The sequence below is a fragment of the Rousettus aegyptiacus genome, unplaced genomic scaffold, assembly GCF_014176215.1.
Source record: "Rousettus aegyptiacus isolate mRouAeg1 unplaced genomic scaffold, mRouAeg1.p scaffold_m13_p_6, whole genome shotgun sequence".
Taxonomy (NCBI): domain Eukaryota; kingdom Metazoa; phylum Chordata; class Mammalia; order Chiroptera; family Pteropodidae; genus Rousettus; species Rousettus aegyptiacus.
The window spans coordinates 49,687,326-49,703,978 of record NW_023416309.1 but is presented as its reverse complement, the minus strand read 5'-3'; the positions used below and the strand labels follow the sequence as shown (position 1 = coordinate 49,703,978).

At 37.0% G+C, this 16,653-nt stretch overlaps 1 protein-coding gene across 1 annotated transcript in view; it reads left to right on the top strand.

The window, feature by feature from the left end:
- The window catches only part of ABLIM1 (actin binding LIM protein 1), a 288,773-nt gene that overhangs the window by 21,712 nt on the left and 250,408 nt on the right, over window positions 1-16,653 (top strand). The window lies entirely within an intron of this gene.

Genomic DNA, 16,653 nt, shown 5'->3' with positions numbered 1-16,653 from the left:
ATCCCTAAAGCCAACCCATGAGTCCTCCAAGCAGCCATGAGGCCAGGCCTCAAAATGACTACAAAGCCCACATTTTTATGAGCTTTATTTGCTTCTTGATTATTCAGTGGGTCCACTTAGCAAGATCTCAAAACATGAATTTTAAGTTACTCATACACTTCTAGTTTTAACACAAAGGAACTTCCCTTAGAGATACTTCAATTCTAAATTAATTCTGTTGGTAGAAGAATGTATGTTCAGGACATGGGGCCCGTACAGTCAGGGCCATGCTCTTAGAAGGGTCCCACACGTGGGTTAATGCTGTGCTGTTTTTGTTTGAAATTCTTCATAATTTTTGAACAGGAGGCTCCACATGTTCATATTGCATGAACCCCTGCAAATTATATAGCCAGAGACACAAACTCACACATACACAAACACAATTTAAGTTCACTAAGATTTTTCTTTCATTAATATTTAAATAAGAACATGAAATTTGGTGGCAATAAAATATTTTCCAATGTGTCTTTTCAAAGTTATGCTTTTACATAAGCTATGTGTTCTCAGTTTTTATCTCCTTACAGTGATGTATTATTTAATTATAGTCTATTATAATTTTGATACGTAAGTCTGAAAGTAAGCTGTGAACTGCAGGATAAAAGTATCAAACAATATTAAAAGACAGACAAACAGGAACCTCTAAATTCTAGGCCTAGTGAACTGCCTAAGCAAAAGAAAGATTTTGACATTGATGGGCAGCTGGTGCTAAGGCAGGGAGGAGCAGGATGGGAGCAGAGACATGAATGTCCTCACGTGCCCTGTTAAGGTACTTCTACCTTCTCCTGAGGCCAATGAGCAACCACTAAAAGGTTTTAAGCACCAGAGTATGGTCACCATTATTATCTGCATTTTGAAGGCTTACCAGATTTAGCAAAATAAAACTACAGGATGCCCAGTTAAATTTGCATTTCAAATAAACAATAATTTTTCAGTATTGGTATATCATATACAATATTTGGGGCATACTTATACTACAAAAATATTGGTTGTTAACTGAAAGCAGTTTGAAGCAAGGGTTCCGTATTTAATCTGGCAACCCTATGTTTTTGTTAATACTGATAAAGACATTTTAAAAGTGTCGCTGGGCTTTTCTTGCTACCTATAGGTGGCAGTCTTATCAAATAATTTCATGGGAGCTGCTTGGTAAATCTGAATTTAGTACTGCATTACTTACCCTGTATTGTTTAATAAGGCTATTTAACATTTTTAAAAATATTTTTTAAATATTAATTTTTGTATAAGTGGAGCTTTTACAAAAGAAAGCTAAATTTTGAAGTTGCTCAAAACTAAATATAATCCTTTCCTTATCTTTCCACAACCTACCATCAAACAGATTCAAACCCACATGTGGTCCAATTCTAGTAAGCTACAGTGCTTTTTATACTTTAGTGATACTTTGAGAATTTTGTAGTTTTTCAGGATATTGTAAATAGGACCTTTTTCCTTATATTTTCTAACAGACTACTTTTGATGTGTAAGATAGCTATTGACTTTTATATGTTTTTTTTTTGTTTTGAATCATACTTTATAGTTTAAGTTGTATTACTATAAATATTCTTGTATTTTATAATAGACAAAATATATGCAAGTAATATACTTTTCTCTTTTAATAAGTAGCAATAAATCTCTACTTTAAAAAACTAAATATAATTCTATTAAATATAAGTATGAAAAAAAGAAATAATTATATTGATACTCCTAAAAAAAGCTATTTCTATTAGCGTAAGATTTTGTATTCACTCAAAACTATTATTGTAATAGTTTAGTACTATAATCTGAAAATATAGCTATAACCTTATATTTATACAAAGATGACATAGAATAGAATTATACTATAAAAATAGAACCTCAATTATCTGTTGCATCTATACTTTGGCACTCTACCCCCCACTCATTCTGCTAAGAATGATTGTTCTCATCAGAGAGGTCTGTCTTCTTACAAAGCCAGAGGAAAATCATCCCCATGAAAATCCAATGAAGTCTCTAAGTAACTTATTCCCTTATTACATACTGTTTTATAGAGAAGAATAGTTATTTCTTTTAAGTTTCAGTGCAAGAGCCTTCGCTTTTTTTAATAGAAAAGTTACATTGCTTTCTGATTCCTACCATTTTTCATTGTTTTTTGAGCTGTGATAATGTAATTAGCACTACACAGTTCCTTTCTGTATCGAATGGGAAACCACCTAAGAATTAAAATCTATGCGATCATGAGTTTTGAAAGTAGCAGCTTTAGGTATTTTAGTTCACAGATATTTTAATGTGTGTTGATTTATAAGCTGTAAAATCGAATGGAAGTTTAAGTTTTTATCTGCGAAGTAAACTTTGCACTAGGTGGCACTGTTTGGGAAGATGTTATTTATGTTGAACTTGACTAGCGGTTTCATATACTTTGCTGTATTTTGGTAGTTATTCTGCAACTACAAAATCTATTAAATATTTTTATAATTATAGAAGGAATTTGTTCTCTTGATAAAAAATTGAAAAATGCAGAAAAGTATAAAAAGAAAAATCATCTTTAATTCTGTTTAGATAGCTTACAAAATTTTTTCTTCTTGGTCCCAGAAGTGCTGAATAAGCCATCAATTTTGTAGTCAAACAATCCTGAGTTCAAACCCTATCCCCACCACTTATTTGATGCTAGTCAGGTAAAAATCTTAATGTTACTGAAGTTTGATTTTTAAAAAAATCTCGCCTCTCTCCAGCTACCATTCATTTATTTTGGAAAGTAGCGCCCCGTCTTTCCTCTCTTACCTTCATTGCTCTCCTCAGCCCCGTTCATGCTGGCTTCTGCCCCCATAGTCCAGAATGACGCTTACCGAGGTCACTAATAACCTTCATGCTGTCAAATTCGCATTTTCCTATCTTCATCTCACGCTCCCTCTCAGCGGTGTGTTATCCTTGATCCCGATAGTCATGGTACTTGATAGCTATTTGTGTACATCTTTATCCAACTCCAAGTTCAGCGAAGACATGTTGGTAGCTTGAAATTAGCCAAGGTGAGAATCTTTATACCATGGAAATCTGCAAACACTACAAATCAATCTTTCCCCATCACAGTCATTTAGTAAACATTTGCTCACACGCTGTTGGGTATAGGTGGCCTTCACAGAACTCTTTTTTTGTTTACTCAGTACCGCTCTCTCCTGATTTTCCTCCCATCTTCTCCTTGGCTGGCTCTTCCTCTGTTCCTCTGCTACGTGTTAGCCCTCCTCAGGAGTCAGTGCTGAGCCCTCTCTTCTCCCCTTCACATTATTGCTTCAAAATTAATCTCACCAATTTCCACATAGTTAAACATTACCATTATACTGATCGGTTTGAGATTTGTGTCTGCAGCCCAGGCCTCTCCTCTAAGATTCAAACTAAAACATCAAACCACTTATTTAAACTTGTACTTGTCGTACATTTCAAACTCATGGCCAAAACAAAGTTTCAGATTTAATTCCATAAGCCTTCTCCTTCCTCGTCTTCCCCATCCCAACATTCTTCATTTCGGTAAATGGAAGCACCATGTACTTGATTACCAAACTCAAAAACCTAAATATCAATTTATGGCTCTTCCCTGTCTTTCATCTTTGTCTTTCCCATGTCCAATACAGCATCAAATCCTGTCAATTATACCTTCAAAATATATTTTGACTCTTATTTTTATTCTCCAGTTTTATTGCCCTCACATTTGGGGCTACCCTCATCTTTCAACTCGATTACTCTTAACAGCCTCCAAACTGATCTACGAACTTTAATTCTTCCTCTCCTCCAATCCATCTCCATGTACATGGATCATAAAAATGTAAATTGAATCACACATTTACCTGCTTAAAATTCTTAAATGGTGTTTCATTACCTTTAGTTTAAAAATAAAACCTCATGTCTCTGCTTATCTGTCCAACTCGAAGTGTAATCATTCAAGTTCATTTATGTTCTGCTCAAGCCCACAGTGGTTAGGTTTCTAGTTCCTTAGCATGCCAAGGTTTTGTTTTTTCCCCTATATGGTTTTCGTACCTGTCTGAAATGATCTTTTCCTTGCTCTTTCCGTGGTTAGCTCCTCTGTTCTTTTAATTCTCAAATCTACTAAAATCTACCTTTTCATTGTTCTTTATCTCAGCCCCTTATTTATTTCTCGATTAAATGGATGAATGAATTTACAAATATAAGGATAGGAATAAATAGTGAAAAATATTAAATAGTTCTTGGCATAAGGCCTGGTACAGTGTATGTGTTAAATAAATGACAACTTGGGGTGGGGGGGGCGACTAAATTACATTCATTAAATTAAATTAAAATTTAAGTTAAATTAAAATTTAATTTAATATTTAGCATTCTAGAATACCTGAATAAAGACTCATGTCCTGAAGGTGGCAGTATTAAAACTCAGGACATTCTCACTTCCTATTTTCAGAATTGGGTAGCTTTACTTAAGCCAAACGTCCTATTATTTATACTTTGAATTACTAAGTATATACTAGTAAGAAAAAGAGCTAGAATTGCTGATAAAAATGGAAATATTTATGGTAACCCAAATAGGATAAGAGAGAAAAAAACAATAAAATTATTAGGCCATAAATGCTTTTGTTTTTCCCTGAACAAATACATACGAAAGAGCATATTTTGATTTAGGCAATTTAACAAGTTAGACTGTGATGCTAATCATGCTGTGGTTATACGATTATAAATTTTGTTACTTAGTTTGATATCAGAGAGCTCTACAGTCTTCATCTTTTATTAAAAATGCAGCTTGTTTATCATTAGAGCACCCAGTGAAAGTGCAAAGATGGAACTGTTTTATTTTTTTTTTAAAAAAGGGAAGGGCTCAGAGAGTAACATCAACTTACTATACTAAGTACATTCAAGTAAGATAAAATTTAAAATGCACTGTAAATAATATATGTTCATAACATTTAAAATAACATTATAAAAAACCTATATAAAATAACTCTAGTATTTGCATCGAATTTTAAAATTATTTAAGGGAAGAAATTTATTCAAATAATTATTGATTGTGTCTCCTGGGACGTGATGGTCCTGATGCCCTAAAAACCACTAGCCGCTACCTCTGTGACTTTGCTGGAGTCATGAGAGATGTATGCACAAGGGACCCTCCAGGCAGTTGCACGCTACTTCTAGCTAAATCCTTAATCCTCATCGTCTCTGGTTTTTTGCTGTCGTCTTCCTTAAGGGATTAGGGCAGAATTTTCCTGAACTGCTCACTCCGTGCTCTCTTAACCCTGAATCCTGCCCTGTCCAGTACAACCTCTCAAGGGTACGGGGACACCCCATAGACTTTGTCTGACCACACAGGTCACGAAATATAGAAAACAGAGACTCAGGAGGAGAAAGAAAGCTTTGACCCACTTCGTTTTTTCCTACAGAAGGTTTCTCTTCCCTCTAGTCTGCCACTTCTTTTTTTGGCATTCGCATCGTGTGTCTCACGGACTTTGTTACACAACTCACACAAAAACTCCTCCCTCCTGGAGGTGAAGTGGTGAGGAAAGAAGACTTGGGCTTGCTTTCTTGTGTAAGAGTGGGAGAGTGCTTATGTGAAGAATTGATTTTCTGAAAACAGCAGCCTCAACTCTTTCGATCTGTCAGTGACAAAGGGATAAAAGTCACTGCTCACTGGAGGGCGGCTCGTGAGTCACCATTAAAAAACTTCCCCACAACCTTCATCCCCAGCCATTTTATTTCTAAGTGTCTTTGTTAGACATAGATTTGCAAATAAAGAGACACATTCAAGGATATTCAATGTAGCGTTCTTTGTAACAGTGAAATTAAAAAACAACATAACTAATCAACAAAGGAAAAAATGTTTAAATGAGCTATAACGCATCCATGCTATGGAATATATCCATACTGTGCAGGAAAGTGTAACTAAAACAGTCCTACATGATATGGAAAGGTCTTTAAGGCCAATTGTTAAATGAAAACAGCAATCTGTAGAAAAATAAATCTCTGTGTATATATACATACACATGCAATGTATATGTGTATATATGTGTGTGTGTGGACACACACACACACACACACAGCAGAAGGGTCTAGAAGGATACCCGTCAAAGAGATAGCAGTGATTACCTCTGTGGAAGAAAGTTGGACTTGGGCAGAAGTTAGATTAAAATGGTCATTTGCCTTGTTTCTGAATTTGTTATAATGTGGATATATTGATGTACTACTTATATAATTAAAATTTAAGAGAAAGGGACAAAGAAGGCAAGAAGGATAGCACAGCAGTTAATTTCATGGTCCCTGGAACGAGACATTCTAGAACTAGGTTGTAGCCTGCTACTTATTTAACTTCTCTATTCTTCACTTTCCTCCCCTGGAAAATGGGGATAGCAATAGTGCTTTCCTCGGAAGGTAGTTATAAAGGTGGAATAAGATGATATATATAAAGTGCTTGGCAACAGTATGAGTTATGTGTTAGTGAGTACTATCGATTAAAGAAATAATAAATCACTAGTGGTTCCACTTTAGTCCAAGAAGAATTACTGCTTTCTTCATATTTTGTCACTTGAGAGACCTCAGGAAATATACCTTTAAAAAAATCAATGTTAAAGAGCCCTGGAAATGAGGCTTCTAATGACCCTGCTGTGATCTAGTCATCTCGGAACAAAACGCATGGCACCCTGGGGAGAATACAGTCCAACCGACATTAATGCCAAACATTGCACCAGGTGCAGGAGACAAAAAGGCAAATGAGGCCAAATTTCTGCTCTTATGGAACCCGTTTTGTTTGATGAGGAGTATGGTAGAGGGAAGAATCAAATCTTTAAGCAGATCATTTCAACACGAGATGGTGCCCTGACACTATTACAGAACAATGAATGGAGTCAGAGAAGGACGCAATGGGTGGGAACAGGGAAAGCTTCCAGTAAGCGGTGACACAGACTCTGAAAAAGATAAGGAAGAATTAGTTCTGAAAATACAGAAGGAACCAGCACGCCAGGCCGAGGAAATCATGGTTTATTTGAAGGAACCACAAGTGTTGTTGAAACATAGTATGTGTGTGTGTAGGGATGTGTGTGTGTGTATGTGTTTGGATGGTGAATGGGAAGGGGGAGGAGAAAGGTGGCTGGAGTAACAAGTTTGGAAATATTGTGACAACCAAAGGTGAATTATTAGTTATGTAGCATGTGTTTGTAGTAAGGGCAGGAAGATTATAATGGGGAAATGACTGAAGACAACCTGCCTATCTGGGCAGATCAACGGATTTCTTGTAAGAGAAAACTCTGATGAATAACTGTTTAAAAAAAATATTACAAGCCAATTTCTGACTTCTGCTTCTAGGTGGAGTATAGCAGGTCATGACAAGCCATTGTTTCTGCTGTAAAAACTAGGGAGGAAAAGGATAAGTTACAAAATTCATAGCTTAAAAGATCAAAAAGCTGTGGAAACAATGAGTACTATGTGAATTAAAATTCCAGAGAGGGAAGAACTCTTCCTAGGTGACAATCTCTGGCCATTTTCTTCCCCGAGGATATTTGCCAGTTCTGGGCAAGGACTAAGAATCAGGCTTGGCCTGGAAAGGGGAACCCCTCTGGGAGAAAGAGAAATAGGCGAAGCAGTTGGTGGTGTTTCGGGGCTGGCCTGCCAGATTGTGAACTCGCAGAGGACCAAACACAAAGGAGCATTTGCTGGTTCTTAGGTGATGCAGGACACCAGGGGACTTGGCTGGAAGCTTGTAAAAGGCCGAGTGACATATCCCAGTTTCGTGGTACTTAGAAGACAACATCTCAGTAGGAGAGGTCCTGCCACAAATAGCCAGTTACCCACCTTGAGACATTTGCTAAATATTGAAACTTCTTGGAGTCAGAGGGCAAAAGCTAAACTCAGAACCTTTGAAAGGCAGAACTGACTTTGGAAAAAAAAAAAAAAAAAAAAGACAGAGACCAAGCAGGCTCTCGATGAAAAGCCAGGAGGCTACCCCTGAGAAAGAGGGACAAATCGCAATCCCTGCTTGGGCTGAGGTGATCTGCCTATTCGATGGAAGTTGACATCATCTGAAGCCTCTGGATTCTTTCATATACAATGTCTTGCATACAATCAAAATTACAAAATGTGTGACGAGATAGAAAACTGTGACCAATAATCAAGAGGAAAATCAGACAATACAAGCAAAGCCACAGATGTTTACATGTTAGGGTTAACTAACTTTGAATAGAACTATGATTACTAAGTTAAAGAAAATATGGGAAAGTAGATGAAAAGCTAGGTAAGGTCAACGGATAATTAGAATCTATAAAAAAACATCAAATGCACATTCTAAAAATGAAAAATATACTATACGAAATTAAGAACACTTTGGATGAGTTTAGCAGACAGGACACAACAAATACAGAGTTAGTGAATGTGATGACAAGTCAACAGAAATTATTCAAATCGAGACACAAAGAGAAAAAAATTAAGGAAGAAAAAGAACCAAGTATAAGAGACATGTGTCACAGAAACAGTCTAAAAACAGTTTAACACATTTACGCAAGAGAGGGAGGGAGAGGGAGGGAGAGAGAGTGAGAAGAAAACAGGATGTTCCAGAAGAAATCTTAAATAATAATGTCTTTGGGAAGACATTATCCCAAAGATATTTTAAAAGGCCACTGAACCCCAAGCAGGGTAAAATAAAATCAAATTACACGTGCATAGCATAGCAAAACTATTGAAAACTCAAGATGACGGTCTTAAAAACAGAGAGGAAAAAGACAGCTTACTTTTAAAGGTCAACTGTAAGACTAATTTTAGTCATTTAAACAGAAACTATGGAAAAAGAAAATGGAATAACATCTTTACTGCTGAAAGAAAAAATGTGGTAAAAGATGTCACTAACGCTTTAACCTACACTTCAAATGGATTTGTTGTCCACCATCTCATACTTACAACATGTATGGGATCTTTGAAACCCCTCACCACTCCAAGTTACTTGGCCTCATACCTTTTCAATATTATATAATTTGGGGCTTCACTGTCGTGTGGCATAAAGATCATCTGGGCCAGGTTATGCAAACTGTAGCTTTATTCTCCTTTAAGGTGCTGTTTACTTCTGAACTCCGCTGGCTTGGCTCTGCAATCAAATCATAGCCTCAGTGTCATCTTCTCATCAGGACTAGACATTGCTCTGACCCTCCCTATTAGCAGGAGCTTTCTGCCCGTACATGAGGAATACTGCTTGTATTAGAAGCCTCTATTCTAATTTCTGTAACATTCAGACCATCGTAAACATCGGATTTGGCGTTTAGTCGCAAACTGTAGAGCAGGTCATTTCTGTCACGTTACTTAGGAATTCCCTGCACTTAAAGAGTGGAGACAGGTGGAACGGTTCAGTCATATGAAAGCGGTGCCATCATCGGGCCGTAGGTGCCTTGGGGTGTGATTGAACATATCTCAACAGTGACCGAGAGGCTTTGCAAAATGTGTGGCTTTAGTACTTACATAGATCCATCATAAGTGAAACAACAGTGAAAACGTCCTACGGCTCCTCCGCTCTCCAGACTCCCCATGGAGCTTGGAATGAGCACCCAGTATTTATTGGATGCCTTACCTCCTTCCTGGCACCGAGGAGACACCAGCCAGCATCAGATGAGCAATCCTGGAGGATTAGAGTGAACCAGCTGCCACTCCCCATCCCTCAGATGGTCCAGTGAACATCCAGATCCCTTCTTCTCATTCTCAGGCCGTATGGATGCATTGTGTTTCTTGTTCTTGTTTCGTTGTTTTTGTTCTTTTGTTTTAAGGGCACTGGTTTCTCGGGTGGGTGCCTGTGGACAGCTAGAACTTTTTTTGCCTGACTCTTGCTAGGGACTAGAATCTCTTCTTATCCTGCCTTGAGTTCCTTGTACTGATTTCCCTTAATAATGGAGCTTACATCTAAAATATTTAACTTCCTTAAAATCTATATTTCTATATCTGAAATATTTAACATCTTTGCTCTACCAAACCCTGCTGCTGGCCCTCGTTTTTAGATTAGAGACCATTCAACTTTCACATTATTGCTGGATCTGGACTTGATTACTCATGCCTCTGTTTTTACTTTATCTCTCCATTTTCAGTCCAATTTTCCTCTCAATTTCCTCTCAAGTTACTGCTAGCTTCTGTGTGGCTTTTCCAGCATGCTGCACGACCAGCCTTTAATCCTCTGCTCCACGGTAACAGTTTCATTATGTTAAGGCCCCCCACGTAATGATAATTAAAGAGTTTACTATTTACTAAAGGATAGAATAGAAACCATTCAGAACATAATTCCTAAGAAGCTAACTGATATCAAGCACAGCAGTATACTCTGGCTCCAAACAGCCATTTTAAGTGTGAGATCACTTAATTTTCTTAGATGTGGGCACAGTTAGGAGGCTGAGATGAATTGCACACAGGTTTCAGAATATAAGTTGTGGACTATTGGATGGTGTCTTCAATCATTAGTTCAAAAGCTCCCTGGATGAACCATAGGACCCGAATGGGGATAGCGAGGGGTAGGATCCACAAAACACGCCCGTTATCAACCAAGAAAATAATTCAGTGGTCTATATTAAAAAGTCCTTTCATACATTATTGCACTTGCATTTTACAATACCCTTGTGAAGCGGTTATTATTTTTATTATGTGCAGCTTGAACCCAGCAAATAATAGTAATTTTATTGAGTGTTTACCGTACACTACATTAGGGTCACATGTTTAACATTCATTATCTCATCGAAGCCATAAAAGACCCCAAAGAGGAAGGAAATGTTTTTCAGATGAGGAAACTTGAGGCTTAGAGGAGCCGAATGTGCCTAAGGATGCAGGAGCAGCAAGTGAGAGAGCTAGGATGTTAAAATGGTGAGCCCTTTATTGTAAAGTTTGGAAGTAACTTGCCTAAGGTCTCCCAGCTAGGAATTTTTGGGACTGGAATTGAACCGAGGGCTTATGATGATTTATTGTTCATTTTTAAAAGCAATTTTATTCACGTAGCATACAATCGACCTATGTGAAATGTAAAATTCAGCGGCTTTTAGTGTGTTCACAGAGCTGTGTATCTGCCTCAGTCGGCTCAGACTGCCACAAAAAAATGCCACAGACTGGGTTGCTTGCACTACAAAAGTCATTTTAGCTCTTAAGGATAGAAGTCCAAGATCAAGATACCAGCATGGTGGGTTTCTCCTGAGAGCTCCTTTTCTGACTGACTGATGGATGGCAGTCTTCTTGCTGTGTTCTCGCGTGTTAAGGGGAGAGAAAGAGAGAGAGCAAGCCCTCTGGTGTCTCGTTTTATAAAGTCACTAATTTCATCATGAAGGTCCCACCCTAGGAACCTCATCTAAACCAGTTATCTCCCAAAGGCCCTGTATTTAAACATCCTGACATTGCAGAGTAGGACTTAAACATAAATTTGGGAGTCACAATTCAGTTCAAAGCACCTGATTCCTCAGATCAAAGGCCCCACAATGACTAGTAAGTGTCCTCTGTTCGAACCAAAATTCTCTAGAGAGAGCACTGGGTGCTCAGCCTATGTCAGATCCTGACTGCAGTGCACTCAGCTGTGGCCACAGCAGATCGCTACGTAATTGAGTGGTAGTGTGGTTTAACCCATTTCCTACTTAGGAAAAAAAAAAAAAAAAGTGCAGCTCGCTGCCAGCATTAATTAAATTTTACATAAACACACTCTTTGAGGCTGAAGCAAATCTGACTGGTTTTCAATGTGAAAATAAAATATAAAAACAGTTCTTGGAGTTATTTCTAAACAACTTGTCGGTAATCCTAATGTAACAGAAATGTATACATAGATCAGATTCATCAAATAAATCTTTGGCTCACAGCTATTCGAGAACAATGTTAACATCTCATGTAGGAATGCCGCGTTTACTAGGATTTGACATTTTCAGCGATGGAGAATTACTCTATTTTGTAAATAGAAATACCATTACTAAAAACAAAATGCTATAAATAGAACGGTGTCATTTGTTTCTAAAGACTATCAATATACTGGAGCGATATGAAAATAATAATAAAAGCGTGATATTTCATGGCAAACTTTGGGGGCGAGATTCGGACTGTAATCCACGAGTTATCTTGGGCTAAATGCTGCAGCCACAAAGCACTGCCGGCGAGTATTCTCGGGGCAAAAGGGAAACGGGTTAAAGAATTCTATTGCTTAAAAAAAAATTCACCATACAGTATTTATCCTAAATGATATATTTTCCAATTTGACGTGTTTATCTTTAAGATTGTTATTCTCCATTCTATGGGTAAATAAGTTATCACAGATCAGTAGGATGCCTTCACGGGCTGTTGTGAACTTTGTAGGGTAGATGTGCACCTTTGACTCCAGCAGTATTTTAACCTTCCTGCTAAAATGTGCCTTAGATTACCACCAGTGAATCACCACGGTGTCTGGTCAGAACTCCAATATCTATCTCCCAGCCCTGTGTGAACCATACAAGTTGTTCAGCTTTCAACTTTTTGTTCATTTTACCTGCACACTCATGGAGCATCACCTCGTACATTTGCAGCCCAGTACTCCGTGAAGCCTCAGGAGGACTCTCGTATAGTCCTGGAGCTCCTTCTCTACACAGTTTCTTCTGCCTCATGACTTGGGACTTTGTCCTAAAACTTCCATCTGCCTCAGCCTCCTGGGACTGTGATCTCCATGTGCTAAGTGAGGTCACTGAGCTCATTCGAGTTTCTCCTCCCTCCGCTTTGATCAGCAAATCTCCTCTAGTTAAAATCGAGGATGTTCATAGGACTCACCTTATTTGCTTTCCCTTTGTAAAGGATCACTGTTCTGAGCTTCCTATAGCTTCATCTCTAAAAATGCTTGTGTATTTTATCTATTTAGTTGTTTCATGTTGGGAAGATAAGTGCAATTCTTGTTATATCATAATGGCTGGAAGCAGAATTCCAGTCCACAGCCTCTTTCAAATACCTGCTCTGTCTGTAACTGTCTGTTTCTCTTTCTAATTTTGTTCATTTTTGCCTTCTCTTTTTTCCTTTTTACTAAAGGTTATTCATTTTATTTATCTTTTCGAAGAAAAGATTATCCTAGTTTCTTATGTCAAATGTATCAATATTTACATTTACCTACATATAAACAAAAATTTTCCCTCATTCCTTCTTCCACTCTCACACCTTTGAACAGGGATCATTTAAATATATTTAGTTATTATATTTTCTTATATACAAATAATGTACAAATTCCTTTAGTGATAAATGCAATATTTAATCTTAAAATAGCTTTATTTTGCCATCATTTTTGAAAGACAGCCTTTTTATGCACTTTTAAATGAATAGTTATACTTTGGAGATATTGCAGGTTTGGTTCCAAACCACTGCAATAAAGCAAATATCGCAATAAAGCAAATCACACAAATTTTTTGGTTTACCAGGGCATATAAAAAGTTATGTCTACACTCTACCGTAGTCCAGTATGTGCCCAATAATAGCATTTTGAACGAAAAAATAAATAATGTACACACCTTAATTAAAAAATATTTTGTTGCTAAAAAGTGCTAACCATCATTTGAGCCTTCAGAGTGAGTCATAATCTTTTTGCTGGAGGAGGGTTTTGCCTCAGCGTTAATGAAAATGCAGCATCTGTGGAGTGCAATAAAATGAGGTATGCCTACGTAGTCTAATCAGAATTCTACTGCCTTTTGGTCTTCATCATTCCCTTCGAGAAGTCTGTTGTAAGTCTGCTATTTCGTTCCAGGCTATGTCCTGTCTCTTCGACAGTTTTTTAGCTCAGTCATTAGTGGCGTTTGATTTCAGTGCAGTGTGTCTAGGCCTAGATTGTTTTTATTCATCCTGTTTAATATATGTTGTATTTCCTTTGTCTGTGGATTTATGTCTTTCTGTAAAAATGTCCTCAACTGTTATTTTTTTCAAATGTTGTCTTTTCTCTGTTTTCTATTCTCTTAGGACTCTTGTTATTTAAACATTTGACCTTCTCGTCCCTCTCTGTATATCTTAACCTCTCTTTTGTATTATCCATCTCCTAATATTTTGAAGCTGTATTCTTAGTAATTTTTTAATATTTATCTTCCATTTCACTAATTCTTTATTTGGTTCCAACTAATTTTCTGTTTTACCTACCATTGAATTTTACAAAAAATTTAAATAGTTGATATTTTAAATTTCCATTTGGTTCCTTTCTTGAAACATACTTGACATTTTTGGTAGTCTCTTATTGGCTCATTTTTGTGATGGGTATATTTTATTACATATTATTTATACATTTAATCTTTTATATTTTTTCATCCAGCAATTACAATATCTGAAGTGCCTAGTATCTGTATCTGCTCTGTGTTGTTTCTGCTCAGAATGGCTTGTTTTCTTGTGAATTTGGTTACCTTGATTACGGCCTCGTTTTTAGTTGACCATCTGTGGAATCCTAGAGGTCTAAAATGGAAATGCTTTTGTCAAAATAAAATTTTGTTCGCTTCTCTTGGGTGCCAGGGATACTACTGACCTGGGATCTTTTTACACCTCTTAGCGTCTTGAATTAATGAAGAGTCTCAGGTTTAGCCTCCCCACCATGTATGTTGTCTGACTTCACTGGCAGAACGTAGATGTCATGAGGACAGGGACCGTATCTAACGTATCTGTCATGCCTTTCTCATTGCCTATCACATGGTAGGTATTATAAAGGTATTTGTTGAAAAATTATTGAGTAATTTAGTCTGCCTTTTTTTTTTACTTGAAGCTATGTAAAAAAAAAAAAAACAAAAAAAACAACAACCCAGAATTATTCTTTTGCTATTCACGAGAAGTTTAGGTTCAGCATTAGAAGTGATGGTGAGTCAGCAATAGAAAAGCTGTGGGAGTAAGAATCCATATTCATTTGTTAAAAAAAAAATACTAAAGAATAGAAAACACTAATAATGTATATTAACTTTCCCTCCCTTAGAAGTTGAAAGGATATTTTTGGCAAGAATCAAGTAGTAACTTATCTTTTTGCTAATACAGACTGCAATGTGTTTCTTCCCATTAAACTTCTCTTTGTAATTTCAACCAAGAAATTATACTTTCTGTTTTCAGATTTCTAAGACTATAGGGAGAGGTTCAAGGATAATGTGATTGACCCCAAAAAGCATTTCAAAGTATCATAACTCTAAAATATAATCAAATCATCTATATTTTAAAATCTGAGTTGATAGTTAACCTGAAGAAGACTAAAGTTAAATTCATAGGGAAACCTTTCTTTAGCCTGAGTTCGTCTTTGATGGTGAAGTTACCATTTTCCAATGCGCCAATCAGGTACTGAGCAATATCTGTGTGTCTAACAGTATTGTGTAAGGTGTCTTATTTCAGACTTATATATGAGTATATTTTATGAACATCCGTGTAGCCTCTTATAAGCACCTTAAGGATAAGAGTAAGATCTGTTCATTATTAGGCTTTTGCATTGTACGTGTGGTTCTGGCGTGAGCTTATAAGGACCAGAATTACTGTGGCTGTCAAAAAAGCTCCGGACATTAATTACAAGGATAATAGTAGAAAGGCACATAATTCTGGGATCTCCCTATCTTATTAGTATGATACCTGATATAATATACATTCTGTAATATACTTCCAGAACCAATTCAGTTCATAAGACTGTCCAAATCTCTGATTTTAAGGAGTTAATATCAGCTGGGGATATGGGAAACACATTAAATAAGTGTAACAACAAAAACCATTAATTAGCGACACAAAACAGTATATTAAGTAAAAATAGGTGGTTCTAAGGATACAGGCTACAGAGGTTGAGAGAACGAAGAGCTCAGTGTGGGTTAAGGTAGCTGGTAAACATTACGCGAGGAGGTGGTATGTTAGTTAATTTGGGTGGGGAGGCCTTTGAGAAGAGTATAACAGTGATGGAGAGTAAATAGTATGTGTTATTGTGAAACAGAGGGGCAAGGGTTCTACAACAGGGCATTTGCTTAGGGGAGTAGCTAGAGATGATGCTGGAGAGGTAGGAGAGCATAAATCGTAGAAGACCTTAAAATCTCTGTGGACCTTAAGCGCCATAGGCATAGACAGTGTCTATTTTGTTCACCATTGTAACTCTAGTCCCTACCGTAGAGACTGGTGCAGCGTGTATATTCCATAAAGTTCTATTGAATGGGTTAATCGTGTGGATGAAAGCACTTTGAAATGTTGAAGGTTTATCTGGAGATCAGTGGGCATTCACTGGAAATTTAGGAGTACGAAGATGTCATGTGGTAAATAGCATTCTATAAAAACTATTCTCAAGGCAATGGGCAGAATGAACTAGAAGGGATGGAGGCTGGATGGAGGGAGAGCAGCTAGGCTAATCGTGTAATCATCTTTCAGGTGAGAAAGGTTAATAGTGGACTGAGGATAGTGGGAAAAAAGTTGTTTGAAGACTGGACCTGGACTGTGATTTATTGGCACGTTTTCTACCTAGAAGACAGTGAAAGGGATTATTACTGAGATGATTATTGAGGGATATTTTTGTAGTTGGTAGTTAAGTTTGAAAATAACTATTTTCACTGCTTATCTTTTTTATTTTTAACAGTATTTCCTTCCCCATATGGTCATTTGGTTAGGTTTCTTCAATGATGCTCAATTATCCACCAATTATTTTTTCTAGCGCTATTATGTCCACCTATTCTTTGAATATTTATGATTTGCCAGACCTGTTGTACAAGTCCCAGCATA